Below are 8,250 nucleotides of genomic sequence, written 5' to 3'. Positions count from 1 at the left end.
CCCAAACATGATGTCCCTCTCCAAGGACCAGTCCCTCCTTGCAACATGCCCAAACTATATCAGACGAAGCTTCAGAATCCCTGACTCCAAGTAGCATTCTGGCTTCACCCTCTTCAGGACAAACCTGTTTGTTCTCCTAGCAATCCATGGTATATTCAACACTCTTCTCCAGCACCACAGCTCAAAGGCATCAATATTCTTTCTATCATCCCTAGTCACTGCCCAACTCTCTGATGCATAGCATGTAACTGTGAAGACTACAGCCTGGATCAGGTGCACCTTAGTCTCCAACCTGACGTTATTGCTCTTCAGTACTCTTGAGAGGTCCCTCACTGCTGACTTTCATCTCTTGAGTATTAGTTTCCCATTCAGCAATTTATATATGATTGTTTTGTGATATTGGTTGCAGTCTCTGCTGTTTGTCAGTTGTCTCCCCATTGACACCTTAACTTCCCAATTTCTATGCTTCTACTTTCTTTCCTTTTTTTTTAAATTATAGTGGTTTATTTACAAAGTTATCTACATTGTTTTCCAGACCAGATCTTTCCAATTTGCTTTACTCAAACCTCCCTCCACTCATCAAATTGTGTGACATTATGATTAACCATTTAACCACTCCTGCCACCTGCCCGTTCTAACCCCTCTCCTCCCCCTACTTTCCTCTTTGATGCTCATACTCATTCTACAATAATGGTCTTATGCAATATTTGTCCTTATGGGACTGAGTTAGTTCATTTAGCATAATGCTCTCCAGCCCCTCTAAAGTTAGGTAGTAATTTACAAAATCACTGGTCCTGTCTGTTGCATAGTATTCCATCCTGTGAATATTCCATAATTTCTCAATTCATTTGATTGTGGTTGGACATTTGGACTGTGTCCAGGTTCTTGCAATGATGAATAACGTTGCTATGAACATTGGTATACAAGTCTCTGTTTGTGCCTCAGTTCTCATTTTTTGGGGGTATATTCCAAATAGTGGAACTTCTGGATCATATGGAATTTCTAAGTTCAACTTTTTAAGGAAGTGCCAAAATGCCTTCCAGAATGATTGTACCCATTTTACAATCCCACCAACAATGTTTAAGAGTTCATCTTGCCACATCCTCTCCAACATTTATTACTTGGAGTGGGAGAGGAAGCAGGAAGGAGAGAAAAATGTTTTTTGGAGAGACTAGAATGGGTCCCCTCTCCTGGGATGAGAGAAGAAGGTGCTCTCTCTTCCTCTGCCCCTGCTATCTATGCCCAAAGTCTGTTGGGATTGATCACTTTTGGGTCTCCCTGCAGGTCTTGTGAGAATGGGCACTATATGGTAAGACTCCTTTGGTTCCTGCTGGATGTGCTGTTTGTAAATTCACGGAGGAAGGACAGAACCCAGTTCTGGCCAAGAAAGACAATTTATTGAGGAGAAACTGCTGGACTTACTCCAAAGTAGACACCAGCCCCCACTTAAAGTTAGAGAAGGGTTTTATATTGTCTTACAAGGAAATTAGGGAAGGGGATGTTCACAGTTGTTTTTAACAAGATAGAGAAGTAGACTGGGGTCTCATATAACTATTCCTGGAAATGGAAGTAGAACAGTTTTTGCTGCTGCTTCTGTGGTTTGATAATTTGGTGTCTATTTTGGGAAAGGAAGGGAGACCAGCTCTGCCAGCCTAACATTCCAGCCTTTTGTTACAGGATTGGGGCCATTGAGATTTTTCTTTTATAATTACTTCCTGCTGGATGGGGGTAAGGGTTTAAAGGAGGAAAAAGGCTGTTGATTTTAGGCAGCAGAGCTGGCAGGTGCGATGATGGAGAATAATGGTTGGTACTCAGTTGGTAATATGAGGAGTTCAGGCACTGTGTGGTTGACAACGTCTCTTATATATGCTTCTGTAGAAAACTAGAGAGAAATTGTATAAGGCTGTGGAAGGCATGTATGCAGACTCCAGTTCAGTTTTCTGCAAGCAGTGCTAATCTTAGTTGTCTTAGATAAAGAATAACTTTAAAGTAGAGCATCGAGTGGTATTATTTCACAAGAAAAGGGTGTGATTACAATAAGAGGAGGAAATATCGCTTACTACTTTTGTGCAGGTAATTGAAAGTAGGCGGATAACATTTGATGTAGGGAAGATTATATTGTTTGCTAGCTGATTTATAAGAGTTATTTTGTTGAGGTTTGAGGTGTAATTTTTAATTAGCTGCAATAATTTTCTGTCATAGGGGTAGACAAAATTAACAATTTTTAGTGTTTAAGAGTGTTGGGCTGGTATGATTTAGAACTTGAAAGATGGCATTTAAAAAGTGTTTTACAGGAGCTTTTTAGTCAATTACGTGGGAGAGTTTCTTGGATGGGTACTAGGCTTCATATACTTTTAAGAGAAAGTTTGCTATTGAGAGTTATTATCTTTTTAAAAAAATTTTTAAATTGTATTTTATTATTTCATATCGGTGTACTGTGAAACCAGATCTGACTGGTATAGGAGGAGACTGCCCCTCCTTCTCCAACAGAGCATCTGGTGGATTTGAACTGCATACCTCTGGAATTGCAGTGCAGCTTCTTGCCACTAGGCCACCAGAGCTCCCTTGAAAGTTATTATCTTAAACAGCTGGCTATATAATTTTTAACTTTGGGGTATGTTGAGGCTTATTGGTATTGAGTTATTACTTTTTACTACTATTTGAAATATTGGGGTAAAAACAACTTTAGTATTTACTTTTAATAACAAGCCTCTTTTTAATAAAAGTACAGAGTTTTAGATATAACAAGAAAATGATAAATAAACAATACTTTACTTTATCTACAATTTAACAGGGGAGTTTGAGATTTCTTTACAGGTTTTTAAAAAATGCTTATAATAGTAACTTGGTGGAGGGAAAGATTGTATGATTTTAAATTATTGTTGTTAAGAAAATGAATTATCTTACTAGCAATGTCCATGTATACTCAAGGTGTCTCCAGGCATATGGTGATACTGTGTCAATCACTTGTTGAATCTCTGAGGGAGCCAAGGTCCCATCAGTTTGACTGCTCTTCTGCTACCAAGACTCACTTGGGGCATTGCTGAGCTAGGTGTTTATGAGAACTGCACTGGAAGTAAGTGACAGGAGGCTCCTCTCTGTCCCTTTACTTTCTTGAGGTATTCTTTGGGTAGGTTTTCCACACTGGAAGAAAAAGCCTTGGAACTGAGTTTTTTGGGGCATGTTTGCTGAATGAAAAAAAATATTCTGTGATAGCAGTTTTAAGAACTTTACCTATTAGTGAGTCCTTCTTTTCCAAGTTTTTGTTGTTGAACACTGAAATGTTGTTAAGTGCCATCGAGTCGCAGGCGAGTCATAGCGAACCTATGAAGAAGAGTCCTTGACGCTTGGGTGCCTTTCATCCTCTCTCCAAGTCATAGGGTTTCCGGAGGCAAGCTATTATGGAAGTGGGCGCCACTCCTCCCTCCACTCTGAACACTGAAATAGCAGCAGTTAAAAATTAATTTGGGTTACTTTGGTGGCTTAAAGCTTTTTTCTGAGTTTTTTCTTAATATCAGGGCCAGGCTGATTGATAGAATGGGAATTTAACCCTTTCTTTTCTCATGAGACTTACTGTCTAAATTAGTGAATTTTAAAAGTTATAGGGTTCTTGAAATTTGGAACTTTTTTTTTTTAACTTCTGGCTGAAATTTTAAGGTGGGTGGAAAATACTGTGAGGAAAAGAGAAACAAAGCAAAATAAAAAACGTATTTTAATAAAAGCAAAAATTCTAAGTATATGTGTTCTTCTTGTTATTAAGTGCCGAAGAGTCGCCGGCAACTCATAGCGACCCTATGAAGGAGAGTCCTCAACACTTGTGTGTCTCTCATCCTCTCTCCAGGTTCACAGGTTTTCTGGAGGCAAGCTATTATGGAAGTGGAGGCAGCTCCTGCTTCCAAGCTTGTTTTAATTGGGGAGTTTTACCCAACAGTATCCATCATGGGTAACCAACCATTAACACATTTGACACATCAGCCTCACAGCAACCACAAGTTACAGCTGTACAGCAAGTGGACACACCAGGGCTATATGACCTAGAGGAATGCTTGAACAAAAATAATGAAAGACAGCCCTCAGGCCCTACGGTATCTTACTATTATCTGGCCTTCCCAAATGCTGGCAAACTTTGGGCCAGACACCCCCCAGGTCATCTGGCAGGTCCGCTTTGCCAACGCCCCCCTTGAAGCAAATAGAACACCACAAGCACCTGGATCCCTCCATATCTGCGGCTCCTCAAGACGCCAGAGGCTGCATGCAGTTGACACTATGCCTCCCCATAAGTATGTGTAGTCTTACCTTTTATTAACTTTTTGCTTGTTTATTGCTTCCACTTCCTGTATCCTTAGTTGCTGTTACTTGAGAGAGGGGAAGGGTATAGGAGCTTGATGGATTTGCCTGTGTGTTTTGCTCTGGAGTGCTGGGGGAGGATGTTATGCTGGGTTGGGTTCAAAGAAGGTGGAGAAGTGATACTTAATTTCAGGAAGAGAGTGATATTTTAGTTGTAGAATATTTTTTTCTTAAGTTTTGTTTTTGGGTGTTTTTTTTTAACTAGAAAGTTAGTTATAGGGAGCTAAAATACTGAGCAAAATGAGTAGAGGGGAAGTAAGAGAAAAGCAGAGAGTGAAAAAGTTTGGGTGCAGTTTAGATCTGGGAGAGGACAGAGGGGAGGAGAAGGGAGGGGGGCTATAAGTCAGAAGTGGAGGTGGAGAGGTCCTCCTGTGGTGGGGTAGTATTTGCATACAACAGAGGTGGGGGAGCATGAGCTGTAGGGGTAGTTGAGAGATCAGTGGGATCAAAGGTGAGGGAGTTTTGATCAGGAGGGGGAGAGGGCTTAGAAATAACTAAAAGAATTTGGTAAGTACATAAGTTTTGTCTGACAGAAAGAGAGTAGAGCTCAAAGAAGGACTGGATGTACATAGAGGATTTCTGACCATTTGCCATTGCATTGATAGAAATTGTTGAAGTCTCTGAAAATGTTGAACTCGAGTGTCCCATTTTAGGGCTATTGAGACCTATTATTTACTTGATATTGTGGCTACCCTGTGTTCTTTTGACTATCCTGTGTTCTTACAATAATAGAGTATCAAACAACGGAGGAGACATTGCAGCAGAGGGGTTCGAGAAGAGTGGGATTGGCTAGCTCCATGATTGGGGAGGGAGATAAGTAGTGAGGGTTCATATATAGAGAGAGAGACTTAAGGGAATAAGGCATTTCTTACTTCCTTTTATCCTCACGAGAAGAAAGTCTGCTCATGATATGGGCATCCCCAGCATCAGGAGAGAGGTCAAGGTGGCTGAGGCATCTACCTGACCTAGTGCTGGAACTTTTAGAGTCTGAAATGAGCAGGAGATCTGAAAAACGAGAATCATTGTCACTTACCCTAAATTGGTTTGGTGTTGTTCAGAAGGCCAGCAATGGCAAGAGGCAGAAAGCCTCAGAGAAGGGTGTCCTTTCAGCAGTTCAGAGACAGTCAGGAGGCAGATCAAATGCATGGAGGAATGAAAAGAATTAGGGCACCCCAGCACGTCCTAGGTGTCTTTAGGCCAGGAGAGAGGGACAGATTACATATAGAGGAGAGACAGAAGCCAATTTTTCAGAGTTTTCAGAGAATCTCAATATAAAATTAGGGCAAATTCCAATCCTACATCATGTAAACAATAGGAGGCATAGGTTGCTTACTAGCCACCACTGAGCTTATGAATGAGTTTGGAAGAGATCTCCAGTCTCTGTGGGTTAGGTTTACAAAGAGGAAGGGAGGGAGGGAAGGATGGGGAGGGAGAGAGAGAGAGAGAGAGGGAAAGAGAGAGAGAGAGAGAGGGATGAGAGAGAGAGAGAGAGGGATGAGAGAGAGGAAAAGTTAGAGAATCAGGGTTTGTTGCTTCCTGGTTCCTGGCAAATTCCCCTCCTCGGTTTTCAGCATCAGAAATGTAAGGTCTCTAAGAAAGGATAGAACCCAGATCATTCCAAGAAAAGACAGTATATTGAGGAGAAACTGCCAGGCTGACTACAAAGTAAAGACCACCTCCCATTTAAAGTTAGAGAGGGGTTTTATATTGTCTCACAGGGAAATTGGGCAAGTGGATGTTCACAGTTGTTTTCTATAAGATAGGGAAGTAGACTGGGGCCTTGGATAATTATTCCTGGAAAATGGAGGTAGAACAGTTTCACATCCGTAACAGAGAAACAGAGCATAGCTGCTGCTTCTTGTGGTTTGATCATTTTGGTGACTATTCTGGGAAAAGAAGGGAGAGCAGCTCTGCAGCTCTAACACTGTTAGCTGGCGCTGATTAGTTGGTGTCACTCTCACTCCCTTATATTCCACTTCCTGATTCTTTTCTGGACCTACGATGGTCCCCTTATTTTAAATCCTTGCATTAACAATTAATATTCATTCTTATTCATAAAAAAAATATAAAAACCAAACCAACTCATTGCTGTCAGGTTGGTTCCAACCTACTGTTAGTTCACACAAGGGGTTCTTTCACAATCTTCTGATTCTTGAATAAAATTTAGAGTTGTTAAGGTGAGAAAGCAAAGTCATTTCCCAGGACTCTGTACTTCACCTCCAACTTTCCGCCTTCCCCAAGTGAATGAATATTCAGTAAAAGGCTGATTAACCAAGAAGAGTCAGACAATATCCAAAGCACTTTATCTTTGGGATCAGAGAGAATTCTCTAAAAAACTGCCCTCCCTTCTAAGGATGGTTATTGATTTTTATACTTAGATTAGGTATTAATCTATTTAGCATATTACTATTGTTAGTTCAAAGGTATACATAAAAGACTAGTTTACACACAGTTACTAGTAAACAGACAATGTGATGTACAGTTTACATATGGCTCAGAAAAATGCCGTTTCAAAAGACAAATGCTCATTTAGGAAAGATGCATTCCTTTCCCAGTAAAGAGGCAGTTTAAGGTAATCTGCATAACTATAGAGAAGTTAAAATAGGGCTTGAGGACAAAACAAATATTAATTGGACAGTTCAACTAGTTTTGCTGCCTGGAAACCTAGAATATAAAATTTTTAGAGCTATTCCATGTGTTCATGTGTTTGTATAATCCTGAATTTATTAATACTACCCTATGACTCTAGTGACCTATATTGGACTTCCAAAGTTGTTTTTCTTAACGAGAGGAGACTAGCTTTATCCCTGAGAGAGTTTGGTGGATTAAAGCAGTAGAGGAGAATTAGCTTTTGGAAAAAGCATGGAAAATGCCACCAGATAGTCTCAAAGGAAGAAAGCCAGTGGGAAGGACATGTGGTGTGGGCTGGACAGGCCTGGGAAAGGTGGAGCCTGGGCTGGGTTTGCATGATTTTATTTTCCCCATAAAAGGTTGAGCAATTGACCTACATCAAAGTTCTCTGCAGTTGAAGCACTGAGTCCCTATATGATTGGGATTCTTAGTTTTGACATCTGGAAGAAGGTGGAGAAAGTTTTCTGTCCTGGTGAAGAAGAGGCATCTGGAGGAAGCCCTGATACCATCCCAGGTGTGGTTTAGTCTCAGTGACTGGGAGTTTCAGGGAAAGAATCCCATGGTCTAATGGGTATTTATAGAACCAGATGGATATGGGATCTATTCTGAGAGGTATTAAAATATCCAGAACCCCTTTCCATTTTACGTTTCTTGATACAGAAACCACAGATCCAGTGACCTTGTATGTCTTGTTTCCCTTTAGAGGACAATGGGCAGATGCTGCTTCCTGCTATTCCTCTCAGTGGCCATCAGATGGTGCAGTGCAGGTAAATATAAGAGCAGCAGTTCCTTCGGCTCAGATCTGCAGTTCATTGAATGAAGCTGGTCTATGTAGCTATAAACTAATTAATGGGCAAGAGGGGTCATTGAAATGCATAGTCACCACATTTGGCAGCAGGCACACGGTGCTAACTGGTTCCTGCTTTTTTGTCTTCTTTGGGATCCACCTTTAGGTAGTCAGGCTGAAGCATGGCCCTGGTGGACAAGGCCTCTCTGTGTGGTTCTGAGGGGATTCAGGGAAGCACAGTAAGGATTCTGCTCCTCCCAATTACTTCTGATTCTCTGGCTTTGGCTTCAGGTCCTTCAGAGGGTGGTGCATTGGCTGTGTCAAGAGAACATACTCCACAAGTCTCCCAATTCATTCCTCACAGGATCCATAAACCTGACAGCTTTCATTTTACTGAGTTCTATTTCTCAATTAAAAAGCAGATATATCTATCTCATTATAAGTAAGTAAATTTTTAAAAAGTATAAAAAATTAAAAAAGTAATT

At 40.8% G+C, this 8,250-nt stretch overlaps 1 pseudogene; it reads left to right on the top strand.

Annotated features, from left to right (window-relative positions):
• The first annotated feature begins 4,113 nt into the window (after window positions 1-4,113).
• Window positions 4,114-8,250, top strand: part of LOC102844263 — a 13,154-nt pseudogene continuing 9,017 nt past the window's right edge.

This window comes from Elephantulus edwardii, unplaced genomic scaffold, assembly GCF_000299155.1.
Source record: "Elephantulus edwardii isolate Elephantulus edwardi_28Jun2011 unplaced genomic scaffold, EleEdw1.0 scaffold00168, whole genome shotgun sequence".
NCBI lineage: Eukaryota > Metazoa > Chordata > Mammalia > Macroscelidea > Macroscelididae > Elephantulus > Elephantulus edwardii.
This window is presented reverse-complemented; position numbering and strand designations above follow the sequence as displayed.